The sequence below is a fragment of the Phacochoerus africanus genome, chromosome 1, assembly GCF_016906955.1.
Source record: "Phacochoerus africanus isolate WHEZ1 chromosome 1, ROS_Pafr_v1, whole genome shotgun sequence".
NCBI classification, from domain to species: Eukaryota; Metazoa; Chordata; class Mammalia; order Artiodactyla; family Suidae; genus Phacochoerus; species Phacochoerus africanus.
In genome coordinates, this window is record NC_062544.1 from 193,051,961 (window position 1) to 193,071,738 (window position 19,778).

General features: G+C 36.6%; 1 protein-coding gene and 1 non-coding gene across 2 annotated transcripts in view; both read left to right on the forward strand.

Moving 5' to 3' along the window:
- The window catches only part of NLGN1 (neuroligin 1), a 713,580-nt gene that overhangs the window by 671,814 nt on the left and 21,988 nt on the right, over positions 1-19,778 (forward strand). The window lies entirely within an intron of this gene.
- On the forward strand, positions 7,952-8,115 carry LOC125114167 (U1 spliceosomal RNA). The gene has a single exon (XR_007131718.1). It is a non-coding gene; the product is annotated as a U1 spliceosomal RNA (small nuclear RNA).

Here is a 19,778-nt window from a genome sequence, read left to right on the forward strand (position 1 = left end):
ATGAACACACTGATCAATTGATGTTTTGATTCAAATATTCTGCCCAATTACTTTTCACATTCTTAAGACTTTGTCTCCAAAATCTCCTATTACATGAAAATGTTACCTAGTATGGGAACTTATTATGTTACCTAATATGGACCCTAATTGGCATGACTTGAAGATTAATATCAAAGGTTATTCTCTAGCCTTGACAAAATTGTGCCCATTTTTAATTCAATTCAGTGTATATCACCTATTATTGACAAGGCCTAGGGATACACATCAAGTGACTTCTAGATATTCAATAGTCGTTCATCAGATTATTTAGCTAGTCCCAAAACAAGTATTTTAGAAATGAGAATGGTAGGCTCTGGTGAGGACCTACTGAGGTTAGGATAAAGCAGAAATATTTAAAAGAAATGCAAAAATGGCAAGATTTCCACCCCACACTTATTTATCTATTTCACCTAAGTCAAATTTAATAAAAATGAAATCATTGATCTTTCAGTGTACCAGTTGCCCTCTATATGATCTTATCCCTAAACACAATTGGTTATAATGGTAAAACCAGCTTTCCGCATACAGACAAAATTTTGTGGAAATAATAGACAGGCTACGCTTTAGGGGAAAAAAAACCTCACTGGGATAACACTAGTTTTATTGTCTAGTTCTGTTTTCTGGATTCTACAGGAATTACACTCATGAATGAATGGGTGGTTAAGTTTCTTCCAGTGGAGAAAAATGGCTCTTGATAATCAGCAGATGGCCACATCTATGGATGGAATCAGTAGGAACTAAAGAGAGCACAGTTAGTCTACTAAAGGAAAGTGACAAGTAAATCTAGCTAATCCAACTCAAATGCCCATTGATCCTTAATAGTGTTAATTTATGGGCCAGGTAGGCATACAGGATGGAATAATCCTCAAGAACCTATGGCTCAAGAGCCCATTTGATTGGAGCATTTCCAAATCTGAAGATTGATACATCTTAAGCATTCTCTAAATTACTGTGAATCCTTTATGGATTAGGGAAGATCACATATGCTTCTTTATAATGCCAATAAAATGCATAAGTTGTCCAAAATTTTAGGTGTTACTTAAAGACCAGCATCTAAGGTGATTTTCTAGGCTTGACAGTACTGTGTCCATTTTTGGTTCAAATCCATGTACATTTATTGAGAGCCTATTAAATGGCAAGTCCTAGGGACACACGTGTCCTGGAAACTGTAAAAATAATCCTTGACCTCAAGAGGCTCACCATACACTGCATTCCTTTTTAACATGGGTTCTTCATCCTTATCTGGCAGAAAGTATGTTCAGTGTCTTTGAGAGAAAAGCACAGCTCTGTCTCTCTTAAGTCTGTTTCTCAAAACCTTTACTAAAGGTATTGTGACTGGTCTCTTGTCCCATCTCTCTTTCACTCTACTTCGTATTCAGACATCTCATCTAAATGATTTTATCAGTGCAGCCCAGAAGTTTCTCCAATCTTTTAACTTTACTCACAGTTATCTTTAGTCTGCAGGTAACAGACAGCTGTCAGCTAGACCACCTCCCATTCGTCATTCACCATGCAAGTGGCCCAGCTCAGAGATGAGATAGAGAGCCTATGCCAACAGTCCATTACAGCAATGGCAGGGAAGCATCAACAGCCATCTCAGCTGGAAACCTCCCAACTGTGAATGACTAGCTGTTTCAGGGTCCACAGAGGTGGCTATTTTCTGCTTTGCTGCAATGTCTGACCTGATCTGAATAAGATCTGAGAGTGTCTATAAATTTGCCTGGAAATTTACACAGGTGTGATATATGTAAATTACAGATTCTTGAAAAAAAAATCATTCACAGGACATGTTTTTAGCCTGTATCTGTATACAAGAAATAAGCAGACCCAGAATGACTCATCTGTTCATTTTGGCTGTGTTACTGAGCGATGTGGGTGACTGCATAATCAGTTCAGCTTCGAATCTGGTGGGGCCAGAGTTCCAGCTCCACCTTCAGGTTTGCAAGTAGAGCTCACTTGCTAAATCACTAGCAAATAAGGGCACATGCAGAGGGAACAGCAGAGCCAAGACCTCAGATTGGCATAGCAGAAATAATACCCAAATTCATTTAAAGATTGTGTCATTATATAAAAGATGGCCTGCTGTGTGCTAGGGGCTGTCAAGGGTTACAAAGACGAATTTTTTTCTCCCTTTTCACTCTCATTCAAATATTTATAGTCTAATATGGAAAGAGTCATGTGCATAACTACTTATAAAAATTATTCAAAATAAGTATGTATAGTCACCAATTTAGCAAACATTGAGTATTTATTATTTGTTAGGAAGTGCACTGAGGATATATTGCAAAATAAAGAATTATAAAGATTTCATCTCAGATTATTGCATGGAAGGTTAGAATTAAAAATAGATACTGTGATCTCATATACAGTCTTAATATTAGAGTTCTTTACATTGCTTTCATACTGTCATTTTCCCCATGCTTGCTTCTCTGTTCTCTACTCCGTAGCTTCTCCATGTTCAGAAGATTTGTAATGGTCCTACATACAATTGAAAGTTTCAAATAAAAGTTGTAAAGAGCCCTCAAGGGAATGTTACAATTGCATTGGTGCCCATATATTTGTCTCTTAAAGGACAGTCTGAGACTCTGAATAAGATGTTGAACACCTGAAGTCCAATTTTCTAGATATGAAAAACATACCTAATGTAGATATACCCTGCCCTCATCTTTAATAGTGGGTCACTGCTTAATTTAAGAGTAGCAGTCAGCTGAGAATGACACTTCTTTTTTCATTTTAATTATAATATGATTGTTCTAATGTATGTGTTGCTTATTTCCCATGCCTCTCTAAATTCAGTGTCTAGTGCTGTGCCTGTCACATGCTCCAATACAGTTTTCCCTTGAGCTGAACTATAAGATACATTCTGAATATAATTGAAAAATGGAGCACTCAGGGCAAAGATCCAAGGCCAGTCTCTTTAAGTGCCATGACCAGGGAACATAGCCCTTCCTTGAAATAGGACTAGACAGTTCTGTCCCCAGAAGACGTGACAGCTAGCTCTCTCTGAAATGAGTGCTGATATCAAGTGAAGCTAGTTCACATTCCCTTTAAAATTAATGTAGAAATGAATGACTACTTTATCCACTTACCTACTTTATGAAAAGTGAGGCCTGTTCTACTTAAATGAAGGCTGAAGAAACCATAAGTCGTTAGCCTAGAAATGCTTTTGATGAAAGACAAATTTTCTATTGAGTAATGTTTAAAACCAGAGGAGTTTCCTTCACTTTCCTTTTTTGCTTAGTTATTTTACTCTTCTCTGATTGTGCCTTTGTATTGGAAGAAGGAGGCTGTTGTGTTTCATTGTCACAAATGGATCACACATTTGTCCCAAGGTGTGACCTATGGAAAGGAGAAGATTATGTTATCAAGAAAGAAAAGGAGGTTATGAAGGTTGGATGATTTGTTAAGGGAGAAAAAAGTGTTCAGAAGAAAAATGCTTAGAACTCCAGGAAAAGTCATCCTTTACATTTCTACAGCAAATGAATATTTTGCTTAAAAAAAAAAGATCATTCATAAAGGCAAAACTTCATTATCAAAATATTAAGTACTTTTTTTTTTTTTAGGACAAAGCCTTTACGTCTTACTCTGTCATCAACTCCTAGGTGACCTCAAATTCTTATCTACTATTCAGGGTTATTATCTAGATTGAATGAAAGATGGTATACAAAGTATTTAACCAAGAGCCTAGAGTAGTATAAAGCACTGATTTCTAGTTATATTACATAGGACGAGAATTATTATTTTTTTGGCCACATCCACGAACTATGGAAGTTCCCAGGCCAGGGACTGAATCTGAGCCACAGCTCTGACCTATGCCATAGCCACAAGAATCCTGGATCCTTTTTTTTTTTTTTGTCTTTTTGCCTTTTCTAGGGCCGCTCCCATGGCATATGGAGGTTCCCAGGCTAGGGGGCTAGTGCAGAAGCTTTCAGATGGTAAAAGAAATACAAATAGAGGAACACTGACATAGCTTAAAGCCTGGAGGAAAACTTGGGCAAAAAAGGAATAGAAGTCTGACCTGGCTATATCAAAGAGGCTGAAAAAAAGAGGAGAAAGAGGTCATACTAGGGGAACTGAGTTGGTGCTGGGTCTGGAGGCCGAGTTTGAGAAGTTAATATTCTTTACTTCCTTTTTTGCTTTTTTTTTAGGGCCGCACCTGTGGCATATGGAGGTTCCCAAGCTAGGGGTTGAATAGGGCTACAGCTGCCGGCCTACACCACAGCTACAGCAATGCCAAGTCGGAGCCATGTCTGCAGCTACACAACAGCTCACGGCAACTCTGAATCCTTAACCCACTGAGCGAGACCAGGGATCAAACCCACAACTTCATGGTTCCAAGTCGGATTCCTTTCTGCTGCACCACGAGGGCAACTCCTAACATTCTTTACTCCTGACCACAAATAATTTAAGAGGAGCTGTGGCCCAGCTCAGGAAAAGAAGCAGCTGTGATCTAGGATATGTATGTGTATATATATATATATATATATATATATATATATATATATATAATCAAATATCGATCACCCCTTCTTACCCTCAAAGCCTTACTTGTTCTTTTGAGCAGAGTTTATCTGGGCAGAATGTGACATGCTCCTATTAATAAGGAAAGGACTTTTTTGTTTTACCATTGAGTACAGTATAACGATACCAGCTCAGCTTAGCAGGAAATCAAGGCTTGCTCTGTTGTTGTCAAACTTGCAGCTGTAACTGGGGCTGACTATTTTTTTATGGGTCAGCCACCACATACACTTTGGTGGAATTTTTCATCTTTGATGATAGCAATATTAACAAACTCTAATTTTAAGAAGCAAAAGGAGACTATGTATAAAATAGAAAACTGCTATTTTTATAACTCAAATAGTCACAGAAATGGTAACTAAGAAATGGAAACTTACAAATAATGTTCATTAAATATTGGACCAATTTGCCATGTACAGTATTTTATTATTTTTTTCTTTGTCAGAATGATGGAATAGGAAAGAGTCTAAGACGGATTACATACAAATGCAATCCTAAACGATAGGAAGTAGATTGTGGACCAGAGGCCACTAACTCATAGTGTACCTTTTTGTGTAAATTGGGAAAAGGTGCCCCCTGCAGGCCAAATTCCTTATGTCATGACAGTTTTCTCACTGAGGTGGCCCTGTTTATGAGCAACCCTATGACACCTGGGGAAAGTTGGTCAAATGCAACCCTATGGCAAGCGGGGCAGAGCTGGTCAAACTAATGGTCTTTCCTCTTAGAAAAGCTCAAAAGAATTCTTAGCATGCTGCATAATGATTTTTCACTTGGCATGTAGAACAAGTGAAAAACCTAAAGAGCAGATTATTTTCTGTGGAATCTAAAATATTGCTTTTGTTATAACTAACTTTATTCAAACAAATTGCAAATTAAACTACTATAACTTGGCTCCGATCAATAAATATTCATCTACATTATGTATTTATCCATTTATATAAGAGCTGGGGAATAGATTCATACAATGTAGACAAAAAAGAATTGGATTGTTTTGCCCAAAGAGTAAAGATTTTCCTTGAATATCCTGCCAGAAGAACCTGCCAGATGTTTTCCATCTTCTCTGAGTGCAGAACAAAAGGAAACTGGCTTGAACTACATAGATGAGTCAAATCAGAAAAGACTTTCCCAGCAAAGAGAATAATGATATTAGTTGATAAGAGAACTTTTCTTCCCAAGGTAGATAGATCTTTAAAGGTAAGATTAAGGGATTTATTGCCTGGCTCACATTTTAAAATCCAATTATTCCTTTCCTTTGGAAATATAGGGATAATATGTAGATAATAACCAAAATTTTTAACTATAAGAAAAATTAATACAGTTACATAAAATAGGCCTTACACATTCCCATTTTCGTTGTGGGAGAACTGATTTTTACGTGGAAAAATACCCCTGCTTGTCTAGAATAGTTAAGGGCAAATGAAAAGTAGTCCAGAGTACAGGTCAACAGAGTAGATAGTTCCTAATAACAAACTTATGCCATCATAGGCCTATAACGAAACATTATTACATGTAAAAAGCAAAAAGAGGAGGGAATGTAAACAATGTAGTGAATAAGTATGAGTAAAGAAATCCACAACTTATTTCTTACCCTTTGCAAGCACTGGATATAGAAGATAGGAAAACTGGGATCCTAAACAGCTGTGTGATATCAGGCAATTTACAGTCACTCTCTGAGCCTCAGTTTTCTCATCTTTTTAATTGTGTGATTGCACTAGTTACTAGTGTTCCTTCCAGCCTTCATATTTTTGACAGGAAAGTTCTTTGGTTTAAGTCATGACATCAGAGTTCTCAAATTTTAGTGTACTTGGAACTTGCTAAAAAGTCTAGATTCCACCCCCAGAGATTCTGGGCCCTTTCCCCAGGCATTCTGATTCAGCAGGTAGATTCAAAAGAATTTTTTCACATACTTTCTTTGCGGTGAAATTGCAGAAAGGTAAAGAAATACATTCAAGAAACATTTGAATAAAACTAACTTTCTGAATAACAGGAGACATGTCATTAGATTTTTGTACATTGAGTAACTAGCAGAATGCCTAGGAAAAAGTTGTTGCCCAATGAATGTTGATTTAATGAACTAATTTTCTTCAAAGATTTGTATTTGTAATATCAATTGATCTTCACGATTATCTAATTCTCTAAGAGAAAGAAAGGACATTTCTAACAGAAGAAAGATAGGATACATAGAGTTCCTCAGAAACTTCAAATTGATGTAGAAGTGCTTTGTAGGTTAGCAATTTAAAAAAAAAAATTATACCTTCTCTTCAATATAACTCCCTCCAATCCTCAACGTAAAAGAAAAAAATTGAATTCTGAACCTGTATGCCTTTTACTAAGTACCATAATAACAAGATGCTGTTTTTATTCTGAAAAAAAGACTAACTCTTTACATTAAAGTGCTAGAAAATCAAGCTGTCACTTCAGCCCACAGCAACTGTCTCTTGCACCACCTCTGCCAAATGTCAACCTTCCTCTCTGGGGTTTGATTCTGCTACTGGATCTGGGGGAGTATGCCTCACTGCACAGCTTGTAACATCAGTCTCTGTGCCTCCAAGTCTCAGATTCTTTCTCATTTCACCTCATGTATATTAATAAAGAGATTAGGTTCACTTTTTTTCTTGAATAGCTAATCACTTGGCAGCCAACAGCCTACTGTGGCATTGCAGGTCAAAATCAGCTGAAAAGGACAGTGACTTCGAGCTGGAAAATATAATGCTTCGTGAAAACTGCACCCACGACAGGACCTTAGACTTGTCATCCAGACATGAAAGATTTATTTTCAATTACAAATCCAGGCTTAATGTGAGGGCACCCTGGGGGAGATTCAGATCACTGCTTCTTTTAAATTGACCTTCTACTTGTTTCAATATTTCCTTCACTTTGGAACAGCATTCCATGACCCTCTGATCTGAAGATCCATATTAGCTACTATAGGAATTGCTGGGCTAGGAAAACTTTTGAAAAATTTCTCTAGCTGAAGGCCAAGTTACATGAATAATTTCCTCCATGATGAACCTTCACTGGTTAAAACAGCAATAGATTTGGGGCTTCAGGCAACACTTCCAATGGATTGGAGGAGCCAAGAGTGCCATGTTACTTAGGCTTCAATAGAACCCAAAAGCAAAGAATTATTCCAGCTTCAATATTGGGTGGCTTTATTGTTAACATCTAATCAAGACCTATCACATGTCCCTTTAGCATCCGTAAATAAGATTACCTGAGGCTAGCTGCTAGTGCTGCTACATTGGACACTGGAATTCGTGGTTTGCCTCAGGTTATTTTAGGTCCCTGTTCTAGTGCCTTTATGTACACTTAGCAGCTGCTCCAAAATGCATGCCATATGGCCCTAATCTAGGGTTCATAAGCTTATCTTAAGAACCACTAATTGAAACTTCCAAAACTTACCCTTCAGGGGCGATACCATGATCAGGAAGGTGGTTCTCCCAGAGCAAGGCTTATCCATTGCACTCCGGATATGTTGATCCCTGTGATTTCCCCAAATGTGGGAAACTTGACTGCATAATTTGTGGTATTGGGGGACTATGTTCACTCTTTTCCCTGGAAAAAACAAAAACAAACAAACAAACACCAAAGAAAGAAAGAAAAAGAGAAAAGAAACATCCTAGGAAAAGCTGTTTCAAAAAGATCTTCATAATTTAAAATTTGGGGGAGGGAGTAAGAAATTTGTGTTATCATTCAGGATTAATCAGAGATCTGATTATTAGGAAGTGGCTTAGTAATTTTCTTTATTTTGTAGCTTTTACTACTTCTAACCTAAGACTTTTCTCTTTCTACCTGTGGTTCCAGACCATTTGTTGTAGAATACTTACATCATCCTTGGTTTTTGCCTTTGAAGCTCTTATGCCTATAGTCACAGACATTTGTATTAGATGAAAGTTAACCTATTTTCTTCATGAGATTTTTCTTGGGCATATTTAGTTTTTGGTTTTTTGTTTGTTTGTTTGTTTGTTTTCCTTAGTAATTGTGTCTGCATAGCATAAGGAATCGTGACAGATTTTTCTGGTATTTATAAACCAGGATAGTCTAACTATATGCCTATTAGGGTAGGCTAAAAAAAAAAATTAATTCTTTCTTGCCATATGTGAATTTACCTATTTTTTCTGAAATCAAAGCTACTTAGTAATAGCCACCTTTAACCTCACAAACATTTGCTGTATACCTACTAGCTGTATGGCACTGTGCCACATCTGGGAATAGGGTCAAATAAATAATTACAAATTCATGTTAGTACATGCTTACAAAAGACTGTCCAGAGTAAACTGAGCATTTAGAGGAAGGAGGGCTAACTATGTTTGATGTTTTCCCAACAACAATATTTGAGCTGAGCCTTGGAGACTGAGTAGGTTGACCATTTAAACAAGCTAAAAAATAGTTGTCCTCTGCAGAGAAGAGTCAGTGGGTGAGAGTGATGAAATGATGGAATCAGAGCCAAGGGCTCTCTAACTGCAAAGAGTAGAATTTTTGTGGCTTTTGGTACTTTAAGAGAATTATAGTCAAGGTTATTATAGTGCTTAGGCTTCTTCTTAAACAGAAAATTTTTAGGGAGTTCTTGTGGCTCAGTGGTAATGAACCTGACTAGTATCCATGAGGATGCAGGTTTGATCCCTGGCCTTGCTCAGTGGGTTAAGGATCAGGCATTGCCATGAGCTGCAGTGTAGGCCGCAGACTCAGCTTGGATCTGGCATTGCTGTGGCTGTGGTGTAGGCTGGCAACTACAGCTCCAACGTGACCCCTAGCCTGGGAATTTCCACATGCCACAAATGTGGCCCTAAAAAGACCCCCCCCCAAAAAAAAAGAAAGATAGAAAGAAAAGGAAGGAAGAATGAAAGAGAGAAAAGAAAAAGTTTTTATTCAAAAATGACATAGGAAGTTCTAAATGTATTGAACATAGGGTATATTAATATCATCCCAATCCTTGGATATTTTGACAATCAAGTGAAAGCCACTACATGAGTTTAGCTACATGCTCCAATAGACAAAACTACATAGTGACAGATGTCCTACTAGGACGTTCATTCATTTGTTATTTATGGATGATTTCATGGAATATTTATTCAATGGTAATTAAGTTTAGTGTCAGGAACACAAAGATCTCCTCTATTTACTCAGGGAGATAAGCCAATACACCAGTGATAATACAATTTGGCAAGAGCTCAGATGGAGGTAACCCACAGATTGGGTGCTAAATCATCTTATTTACATCTTTCCTGTCTTTTGCAGTTTTCAAAGTGCATTTGAAGTGTTCAAGGAAAGAGCTGTTCCCCTGCCTTCCTCATTGCCTTTATTTATTTGCTTGGTATAATCTAGGTAATACAAACTACCATGCTATTTCCCTAATCCTCAAATTTTAAGTCATTAAAGTTATTTTTAGTTAGGGAGTTATAAATCTATTGTTCCTTTTTTGTTTGATGTGTGGATGTATGTTTGAGAGTGTATATAATGAAATGCTGGTACATTTATATATGTGGTGTTAGATTATTTACTGTTGTTGCAGATTAGCAGTTTTACCTCATTATAGGCCACTTTTTCACAAATTGGTATCCCTATACTTGAAAATTCAGGATACATTAGTTTCTTTTTTTTAAGGTACTAAAATTTTTTTGTAATTTTTATAATTAATTTTTGTAATCTTAATTTTCCTTACTAAATTACTTTGTAAATTTGCTTGTTTGTAATTACTAAAAATTTTTAATTGCTTTATGTATGAAAAGATTATCCAAAAATTTTAACCAAAGGGAAATCAAACTTCCAACTATTAGAGATATCTCACCAAAAAAAAAAAAAAAAAGCTATTTTATTGTTCCAAAGAGAAGGATGTGCTCAAAGATGATGGGAATGTGTCAAAATGATATAGAGCCAGAACTGAGAGGCTCCAACTGGACAAATGTGGGATGATATAAGCAGCAAAATAAATAATAATTGTAAAAGATTATAACCCCCAGAATAATAAGAACCCATGAATATATAATAATAATATTAATTAATTAATACAACTGGGGAAAAAGGAAAACTTTTTCTTATAGCCAGTTCCAACTAATAAGTGATGAATTTAATATTTGTTTCAGATAAGAATCATGAACAGATACTAAAATTAGTGGATTAATATGTGAAGAAAAACAGGATATTCACGTAGTTTCAGCATAATCTTTCTACCTTATACTTATTAACTTCAAAGGGAAAAAGAGTAATAAGTTAGTAATAGAGAAACCTGACAAATCACCACCTTAACCAAGTGGTCATGGGACAAATAAACAATGTTCCCCCTGTTATGGTGCATTGAGATGAAAACAGCATTACTTCTATGGTCTTTCTGCCAAAAATTCATAAGCTGAGGAAATATAATCATGAGTAAATAGCAGATAAAGTGTAATTGAGGGGATATTTTACATAATAAGTGACCTTTATTTCTCAAAAAAAATCAAAGTCAAGAAAAAGAAAGACAGACGAAGTTACTGCTTGAAATTAAGGAGATTTTATAGAAAACTAAATTAAACATATGATTCCAGATTTGATAGGAGAGGGAGAGGGAGGAAGGGAAGCAAAGGGAAGGGAAGGGAAGGGAAGGGAAGGGAAGGGGAGGGAAGGGAAGGGAAGGGAAGGGAAGGAAAGAAAGAAGGAAGGAAGGAAGGAAGGAAGGAAGGAGGGAGGGAGAAAATGAAGATGTTAAGATTGAGAAGTCTGGGTGAAGACATATATGGAAAATTTTTATTCTAATTTTTTAAATGTTCTTGTAATACTGAAAGTTTTAAAATTATTAAATGTCAGATTAGCTTTTAGTAGAGAAGAATATAATGAAAACAGAATTTAACAAAGACTAAATTTTACTAGTCATAACTTAGAATGACATTCATCTTCTCAAAAAACTGTATAGTGGCAGAAGTAAATAAAACAATCTGGTTTGGTCAATATTCATATGAAATTAAGGAAGTAGTCTTGTCAGCTTTCCTCATTGCCCAGACCTTATGTCCTATTCTTCCCTTTTTATTATTTGTGTCCTTCTCAGGGGTCAGCTAGTGTGGGATTGAGGAACATAGCACCTCTCCTTCCCACTCAGGTTGTTGCCAAAATTTGGCCTCTGTCTGCCAGTGCCACATTGAAACACAGAGTTTTGGGTAAAGAGAAAAAGATGGCTTTATTGCTTTGCCAGGCAAAGGGGGGCCATAGCAGGCTAATGCCTTAAAGACTGTGTCCCCCACTGGAAAGAATTGTGAGCAGTTTTATAGTTAAAAAAAAAAAAAAAAGGAAAAACAGGTTTTCAGATAGGAATCAGGTTTGAGACAAACATGTACTCTTCTTTCTTTCGGGGAATCTTAGTCATCAAAGCTGGAGTCAAGAGATCTCAGCATGATCATGATGGTGGTCTTCTGGGTTATTGCCTAAAATAACAGTATTTGTGAAAAGGGCATATTGATCAGAGATTGGAACAAACCAGGAAAATTCCTGAAAAAATCATGTGCTAATAATCTTTAGCCCATAGGCAGTTATGCTCAGGGTGCCTAATCTGTAGTTTACGGGTGATTGTGTTTAGGGTGCAATTAAGACAGGGAGAAGGACAAGGACGAACTCTAAGCTGTTCAGTTTTAAAGTACTGGTTTCTAAAAGAAGCATATGGAATATAACTTTTCTCTTAGGTGTATAAGATGCTTATATTATAACGTGTATCACTTGAGAGGTCTCCTGCCTCAAGGCTCTACTATTGTTGCTTGACTGTTGCTCCTTTCTTTGCACCCCTCCATTCCCTGATCAGTAACTGTCTGAACCTGTCCCTTGGAACTCATGGAAAGTCACTGTGGCTGTGTGAGGTCCATTTCCTAAGAACAAGAAATTGGGGACACAAAGGCTTTTGTGCCCAGGAGCCCCACAGGGGCTTGGTTTCAAGGTCCTAACTCTGTGCAGTTGATTACTGCTGCCTGTTTTAAAATGGTCCAAATTACCCAAATATTCTCCCCACCCTTTTTTTTGGCCATTTTCCCCTACAGTCCAAAATATGTGCAACTAATATGTGTTTGCAGTTTTGCTAACTATTCTAAAATAATGAGCAAATTGACATGATTGTTACCGAACCTAAATTCTGGTGCCGAATGCACAGTGAAGCCAAACCAACCAAAAAGTCAAAGTTTGGAGCAGAGAAATGTTTATTGAAGAGCCAAACAAGGACAATAGGTGGCTTGTGCTCAAAAAACCCATACTTCCTGGTGGTTTTCAGGGAGACGTTTTTGCAGGCAAAATGTGGGGTGGGGGCTACAGGTTGTATGACTTTCTTCAGGTTGGCTGGCAGTGAGATAACAGGATGGTGTTCCAGGAATCTTGTATTTAGCCTGAAGTATCATCTTCCACCTGGGTGGGGGCCTTAGTTCCTGCAAAAGAACTCAAAGATATTGTTATGTATATTCCTTGAGGAAGAATAAGGACCCTCCTTTAATCCCTACAGTGTTATTTCTTGACAGTTCCTCCTTTGTTTCTTCATTCCCTCATTTCCCTGATTAGCAAATCCTTTGCCTTCAATGTCTGTCCCTCACAACAAGCCACATTCTCCCCTGTTTTCCCAGGATGTCCTCCAGGAACTGCAGTCAGGTTTGACCCAGATTCCTATGGAGACTTTGCTTTGCCCTGGGACCCAGTGCACATGAAAGTCTGTGTGAACCTTTTAAGAATGGGGTCTCCGTTTCCCCCAGTCCTGTGGAGCTCCTGTGCACAAGCCCCACTGGCCTTCAATGCCCAATGCTCCAGGGGCTCTTTCTCCCAGTGCCAGATCCCCGCACGTGAGGGTTTGATGTGGGGCTCAGAACTCTCACTCCTGTAGGTGAGTCTCTGTGAACCAGTTAGTTTTCAGTCTGTGGAGCTTCCCACTGGGAGGTATGGGGTTGTTTATATCACGAAATCACCCCTCCTACCTCTTGATGTGGCTTCCTCTTTTTCTTCTGGAGTAGGGTATCTTTTTTAAGGTTTCTGGTCCATTTGGGTGGAGATTACTCAGCCCTTAGTTGTGAATGTTGTTGTTTTTAAGAGAGAAGTTGAGCTCAAGTCTTTCTATTCTGCCATCTTAATCCTCTCTCCAGCCCAGCTTCTTAAGAGTCTAAAGCACAATCTTTTACCCAATGATTTAGTCCAGTTTTTTATGCTATGACTTAACTGCAATTTTGAAATTGAATTGATTTTAATTTTTTAAAAGATGCTATAAGATTTCTTTACATGTAAAGTTGAGATTGCTCTCTATATAGATAATTAACATATATTGTTATTGATATATTAAAACAAAACTATTTGACCAATCTGTAGGAGTGGTTTAAATGGGAGCTATTAAAACTGGAATTATAGAGGGGATGAAACATTTAGTTAATTGTGTGAAGATAATTTTGTTCTCTTTTGTTTTAATCTAGTCTTTTAAAAATTACAGTTGATTTACACTGTGCCAATTTCTGCTGTACAACAAAGTGACACACACACACATATGTACATATGTATACACACGCACACATTCCTTTTCTTATAGTATCTTCTGTCATGGTCTGTCCCAAGAGATTGGATATAGTTCCCTGTGCTATAAACAGGACCTCATTACTTATCCATTCTAAATGCAATAGTTTGCATCTGCTAATCCCAAACTTCCAGTCTCTCCCACTCCATCATCCCTCCACCTTGGCAACCACAAGTCTGTTCTCTATGTCTATGAGTCAGTTTCTGTTTTGTAGCTAGGTTATCTGTGCCATATTTTAGATTCCATATATAAATGATATCATATAGTATTTCTCTTTCTCTTTCTGACTTCATCTAATATGAGAATCTCTAGTTGCATCCATGTTGCTGCAAATAGCACTATTTTGTTTTTTTATGGCTGAGTAGTATTCCATTGTATACATGTACCACGTTTTCTTAATCCGTTCATCTGTGGATGGACATTTATGTTGTTTCCATGTCTTGGCTATTTTGAGTAATGCTGCAATGAACAGAGGGGTGCATGTATCTTTTTTTAATGAAAATTTTGTCCAGATAGATTCCTAGGAGAGGGGCTGATGAATCATATAGTAGTTCTGTATTCAGTTTTCTGAAAAACCTCCATACTGTTTTCCATAGTGTTTGCAACCATTCCCACTAGCAGTGTAGGAGGGTTCCCTTTTCCCCCATACTTCTCCAGCATTTATAATTTGTAGACTTATTAATGATGGCCATTCTGACCAGTATGAGGTTGTACCTCATTATAGTTTTGATTTGCATTTCTCCAAGAATGATGTTAAGCATGTTTCCTGGTGATCCATATACCTTCTTTGGACAAATGTCTACGTTTTCTGCCCAATTTTTTATTGGGTTGTTTTTTTTGTTGAATTGTATGAGTTGTTTGTATATTTTGAAGATTAAGCCCTTGTTGGCTGCATCATTTGCAACTCTTTTCTCACATTCCGTAGCTTGTATTTTCATTTTTTTAATGGTTTCCTTTGCTGTGCAAAAGCTTGTAAGTTTGATTAGGTCACATTGGTCTATTTTTTTTTTTATTTCTATTGCTTTGGAGACTGACCTAAGAAAAAATTTGTACAACTGATGTCAGAGAATGTTTCACCTATGTTCTCTTAGAGTTTTATGGTATGATATCTTATATTTAAGTCTTTAAGCCATTTTGAGTTTATTTTTGTTCATGTTATGAGAACGTGTTTTATTTTCATTGATTTACATGCACCTGTCCAATTTTCCCAGCACCACTTGCTGAAGAGACTGTACTTTCCCATCTTATATTCTTGCCTCCTTTGTTGAAGATCAATTGACTGTAGGTGTCTAGGTTTATTTTGGGGCTTTCTATTCTGTTTCATTGATCTGTATGCCTATTTTTGTACCAGTACCACACAGTATTGATTATTGTAGCTTTGTAATGTCTGAATTCTTGGAGAGTTATGTGTCCTGCTTTGTTTTTTTCCCTCGGGATTTTTTGGCAATTCTGGGTCTTTTATGGTTCCATATAAATTTTTGGATTGTTCTAGTTCTGTGAAAAATATCATGGGTAATTTCCTTGGGGGGGTTCACATTAAATCTGAAGACTGCTTTGGGTAGTATGGTCATTTTAATGATATTAATTATTCCAATCCAGGAGCATGGGAGAGCTTTCCATTTATTTGAATCATCTTTAATTTCCTTGATTAATATTTCATAGTTCTCAGCATATAAGTCTTTCACCTCCTTGGTCAGGTTTACTCCTAGGTATTTAATTTTTGGGAGTGTGATTTTAAAAGGTATGGTGTTTTTACATTCCTTTTCTAATATTTCATTGTTAATATACAGAAATGCAACTGATTTCTTAATGTTAATCATATCTTTCTACTTGAATGAATTCATTAATCAGTTCAAATAGTTTTTGTGTGGGGTTCGTAGGGTTTTCTATATATAGTATCATGTCATTTGAATGTACTGACAATTTTACTTCTTCTCTTCCAATTTGGATACTTTTATTTCTCTTGTTTGTCCGAATGCTGTGGCTAGGACTTCTAGTACCATGCTGAATAAAAGTGGTAAGAGTAGGCATCATAGTCTTGTTCCAGATTTTAGCAGGACGGCTTTCAGCTTTTCTCTGTTGAGTGTTATACTGCCTGTGGGTTTGACATAAATGGCCTTTATTATGTTGAGATATGTTCCCTCTGTACCCACTTTGGTAAGAGTTTTTATCATGAATGGATATTGGATTTTGTCACATGCTTTTTATGCATCTGAGATGATCATGTGGGTTTTGACTTTTGTGAATGTGGTGTATGATGTTGATTAATTTGCATATGTTGAACCATCCTTGTGAACTTGGGATGAATCCCCCTTGGTCATGGTTTATGATCTTTTCTATATGTTGTTAGATTCAGTTGGCTAAAATTTCATTGACTAGTTTTGTGTCTGTATTCATCAAAGATACTAGCCTATCATTTACTTTTTTTTGTAGTATCTTTGTCTGGTTTTGGTATTAGACTGATAGTGACATCCTAGAATGGCAGTATTTCTTCTTCTTCAATCTTTTGGAAGGGTTTAAGAAGGATGGGTATAAGTCATTCTTTGTAGGTTTGTAGAATTCACTTGTGAAGACATCCAGTCTTGGACTTTTGTTCTTAGGGAGTGTTTTTATTACATATATGATTTCATTTCTAGTAATCAGTCCATTCAGTTGATCTATTTCTTCTTGACTTATTTTTGGTGAAAGTTGTCCCTTTCTACTAGGTTGTCAAATTTGTTGGCACACAATTTTTCATTGTATTCTCTTAAGGTTTTTTGTATTTCTGCAGTACCCATTGAGATTTCTCCTTTCTTATTTCTTATTTTGTTTATTTGGGCTCTCTCTTGGCAAATCAGGTTAGAGCTTTGTCAATTTCAAGGGACCAGAATTTGGTTTTATTGATTTTTTCTATTTTTTATAAATCTCTTATTTCCTCTCCGATCTTAACGATTTCCTTCCTTATTCTGACTTAGGATTTGTTTGCTCTTCTTTTTCTAATTCTTTTAGGTGGTAGGGTGGGTTGTTTATTTGATTTTTTTTCTTCTTTTTTGAGGAAATCCTGTATTTTTATGAATTTCTAAGAATGGCTTTTGTGGCACCCCATAGATTATGTATGGCTTTGTCTTCATTATCATTTGTCTCCAGGTAGTTATTTTCCCTTTTGATTTCTTCATTGACCCATTGTTTTTTCAGTAGCATGTAGTTTAGTCTCCATGCGGTCAGTTTTTTTCTCATTTATTTTCCTGTGGTTGATTTCTAGTTTCATGACATTGTGGTCAGTGAAGATGCTTGAAATAATTTCTGTAATCTTTAATTTGCTGTGGTTAGTTCTGTGCTCCAGCATGTGCTCAATCCTAGAGAATGTTCCATATGCACTTGAAAAGCATGTATATTCTGATTTTTTTGGATGCAATGTCCTGAAAATGTCAATTAACTCTAACTCTATTGTGTCATTTAGGATCTCTGTTGCCTTACTGATTTTCTGTCTAGAGGATATGTCCACTGATGTAAGTGGGGTGCAAAGTCTCCTGCTACTATTGTATTCCCACCAATTTCTCCTTTTATGTCTCTTAGTATTTTTTATATGTACTTGGGTGCTCCTATATTAGGGGCACATATATTGAAGACTGTAATATCTCTTCTTGAATGTATATTTTTATTATTAAATAGTGTTCTTCTTTGTCTTTCTTTATGCCCTGTGTTTTAAAGTCTGCTTTGTCCTATATGAATATGGCAACTCTCACTTTCCTGTCTTTTCTATTTGCATGAAATATCTTTCTCCATCCCCTCAATTTCCTGTACACTTTGCCCTAAGGTGAGGCTCTTGTAGGGTGCATGTTGTAGGCTCTTGTCTTTAATCCAGTCTGCCACTCTGTCTTTTGATTGAAGCTTTCAGTCCATTGGCATTTAAGCTAATTACTGATAAATATGTATTTATTGCCATTTTAAACCCTCTTTTTTTTGGGGGGGGTGATGATTTCCTTTTATTTTGTGCTTGTGTCCTCTTTAGCTATTGTGAATATATTTTTTGGTTTTGATTTGTGGTTGCCCTGTTTTTCAAATATGTTAATCCCTTCCTATATCTGCTTGCTTCATACTGACAGTCATGTAGGCTCAAACACATTCTAAAAAATAATTTATATTTTCTTACTCTTCTTCCCCACATTTTGTGATTTTAATATCCTTTTTTTTACATCATGTTTATCCTTTTGCCCTTCCTTGTGTTTATCATTACTTTAACAATTTTATTTTCTTTTTGATCTTTATACTGGCCTATTTAAGTTATTATTTTCTAGCTGTGATTTCCTCCATCCTATATATTCTTACTTCTTTCCTATTTAGGGGGGACCCATTCTGTTACAATGGGTTTGGTATTGCTGTATTCTTTTCATTTGTTGTTGTTGTTATTGTTATTGGAGAAATTCTTTATTTCTCCTTCTATTTTGAATGATATTCTTGCTGGGTAAAGTATTCTAGGCTGCAGCTTCTTCCCTTATAGAACTTTGAATGTATCTTGCTACTCTCTTCTGGGCTATCATGTTTCTGTAGAGAAGTCAGCTGATAAGCCTGATGTAGGTTCCCTTACACCTAACTCTTTATTTTCCTCTTGCCACTTTTAGAATCCTCTCCTTATCTTTAACTTTTGCCATTTTTATTATAATATGTCTTGATGTAGGTCTGTTGGTTTCAACTTGTTTGGGGCCCTCTGTGCTTCCTGTATCTGGGTATCTGTTTCTTTCTTTAGATTTGGTAAGTTTTCAGACATAATTTCTTCAAATATATCTTCAATCCCCTTTTCTCTTTCTTTTCCTTCTGGAATCCCAATTATGCATAGATTGGCCAACTTTATATTATCCCATAGATCTCTTATATTGCTTTCATGTTTTTTCATTTGGTTTTCTCTCTGCTGTCCTGATTGGGTGATTTCCATTATTCCATCTTCCAAGTCACTAATTCATTCCTCTGCATTATTTAATCTGCTGTTCAATGTCTTTAACTCAGCTTTTGTCTCTGCATATAAATTTTCTAATTTTTCTTGGCTCCCCCTTATAGTTTCTAGTTCCTTTTTAAAGTAATCTGTGTTACTATGATATACATTTTTAATTCCTTCAGTATTTTCATTACCTCTTTTTTGAATTCAGTGTCTGTTAGATTGTAGAGATCTGTTTATTTGTTTGCTCCTTCAGGAGAATTCTCATGTTCTTTTAACGGGAATAGTTCCTGTGCTTGTGCTTCCACATTTGGCTTATTCTCCATAGCCTGAGTCTCAGTGCATAACCCCCACTTGAGTGTCTCAGGCTGTGGTGTCCCAGGTGGTTGTACTGGTGATCTGTGCAGCTCTCTCTCTGCTTTGCCTTCCTCTGACCCACTGTTACATTTTTTTTATCTGAGGCTTTAAATTTCCCCCTCTGTCCTGGCTTATCTCAGGTGACCTCCCAGGGTGCAAATTCCTTTCCTCTTTCACAGTTCCCTCTCAGGAGTGTGGCTCCCATCCTAATTCTTTTTTTTCTCTTCTTTCTCTCCCTTTTTTTTCCTTTGTTCTATCCAGTAATGTGGAGGATTTCATGCCCTTTTTGGAGATCTGAAGTCTTCTCCCAACATTCAGTAGATGTTTTGTGGGACTGGTTCAACATGTAGATTTTTTTTTAATGTGTTTGTGGAAGAAGGTGAACACCATGTCTTACTCCTCTGCCATCTTTATCTTGCCTCTCTGGAGATAATTTATTACTATAGTTCTCTAAAT